Source organism: Biomphalaria glabrata, chromosome 4 (assembly GCF_947242115.1).
Source record: "Biomphalaria glabrata chromosome 4, xgBioGlab47.1, whole genome shotgun sequence".
NCBI lineage: Eukaryota > Metazoa > Mollusca > Gastropoda > Planorbidae > Biomphalaria > Biomphalaria glabrata.
This window is the reverse complement of record NC_074714.1, coordinates 52,877,362-52,879,253: the sequence shown is the minus strand read 5'-3', so window position 1 is coordinate 52,879,253 and position 1,892 is coordinate 52,877,362. Positions and strand designations below refer to the sequence as shown.

Here is a 1,892-nt window from a genome sequence, read left to right as displayed (position 1 = left end):
ATAAAATACGAGGAACTATGATTTACAGTCTCAAATTAAAACAAAACACAATCTAAGTAAATATTTTGAAAGGCAGAAAGACACATCTATTGTTCCGTATGCTGGGACAACCTTGTATAAGGGCTCCTTCTTCCCAAGAGCCATTTAAAGATGTAACACATTGCCTGAATTAGCTTAGTAAACCATTGACCAGAGACGACCTTTGGCATAGGCAAACCAGGGCCTCTGAAGAAGTTATCTGCGTTCTGAAGAAATTATCTGTGTTCTGAAGAAGTTATTTGTGTTCTGAAGAAGTTATCTGTGTTCTGAAGAAGTTATCTGTGTTCTGAAGAAGTTATCTGTGTTCTGAAGAAGTTATCTGTGTTCTGAAGAAGTTATCTGTGTTCTGAAGAAGTTATCTGTGTTCTGAAGAAGTTATCTGTGTTCTGAAGAAGTTATCTGTGTTCTGAAGAAGTTATGTGTGTTCTGAAGAAGTTATGTTTGTTCTGAAGAAGTTATGTGTGTTCTGAAGAAGTTATCTGTGTTCTGAAGAAGTTATCTGTGTTCTGAAGAAGTTATCTGTGTTCTGAAGAAGTTATCTGTCTTCTGAAGAAGTTATCTGTGTTCTGAAGAAGTTATGTGTGTTCTGAAGAAGTTATCTGTGTTCTGAAGAAGTTATATGTGTTCTGAAGAAGTTATCTGTGTTCTGAAGAAGTTATCTGTGTTCTGAAGAAGTTATCTGTGTTCTGAAGAAGTTATCTGTGTTTTGAAGAAGTTATCTGTGTTTTGAAGAAGTTATCTGTGTTCTGAAGAAGTTATCTGTGTTCTGAAGAAGTTATCTGTGTTTTGAAGAAGTTATCTGTGTTTTGAAGAAGTTATATGTGTTCTGAAGAAGTTATATGTGTTTTGAAGAAGTTATATGTGTTCTGAAGAAGTTATCTGTGTTCTGAAGAAGTTATGTGTGTTCTGAAGAAGTTATGTGTGTTCTGAAGAAGTTATCTGTGTTCTGAAGAAGTTATCTGTGCTCTGAAGAAGTTATCTGTGTTCTGAAGAAGTTATCTGTGTTCAGAAGAAGTTATCTGTGTTCTGAAGAAGTTATCTGTTTCGTATGTGCTTCTTTTGTTAATTGAACAGGTAGATAATGGACCTCATTCACCACTCGTAAACAAACAACATTTAGTCACTTGATAATATTGATAAAACAACGAAAAAAAACTGTCACGTGATGGCCATTGTGTATTAAAAAAATGGATTGTAATTTGTATAAAACAGATAGAGAATTACGTGGCTAAATGTTGTTTGTTTACGATTGGTAAATGAGTCCCATTGAAGGTTGACCAAAACATGTCTATCGAGCTTTGTTTTGTGATATTCAGTTAGAATTTGAACATATAGCGACGGTTTTAAAATGGAGATAAAGTTAAAGGTTCAGATTAGTATTTTATTGCAGAAATATATTTGAATTAATATACATTGGAAACTGCTAACAAGTTAAGACTTGTCCTAGCTTTTTTTATTCAAGAATAAATGAAGTCGTGAATCATAATCTCTCTATAGAAGGTATCTATTGTTGAAGTCTGCATGTCGGGATACTGTCAGGATGGCCGAGTGGTCTAAGGCGCTGCGTTCAGGTCGCAGTCTAACCTTGTAGGCGTGGGTTCAAATCCCACTTCTGACACCCATTGTTTTTTTTTTATTTGGTCCTAATTCCTAATTCAGTGTCAAAATTCCCTGTATTGACTGACTTAAAATTAATATCTTAATAAATTATTTTTTATGTAAAAATCACAACAAACTACATGTTTTATAGATTTTGTATCCAGCATTTGTGCTATCATTGTCCAAATATTGGTCACAGTACATTTTGATAGAAACAAAATAAGATATTTTCAAATTAGAAAAGTTCGATTCTT

The 1,892-nt window shown here is 33.6% G+C and overlaps 1 non-coding gene across 1 annotated transcript; it reads left to right on the top strand.

Annotated features, from left to right (window-relative positions):
- The first annotated feature begins 1,573 nt into the window (after nucleotides 1-1,573).
- Nucleotides 1,574-1,657, top strand: Trnal-cag (transfer RNA leucine (anticodon CAG)). The gene has a single exon. It is a non-coding gene; the product is annotated as a tRNA-Leu (tRNA).
- The last annotated feature ends 235 nt before the right edge of the window (nucleotides 1,658-1,892 follow it).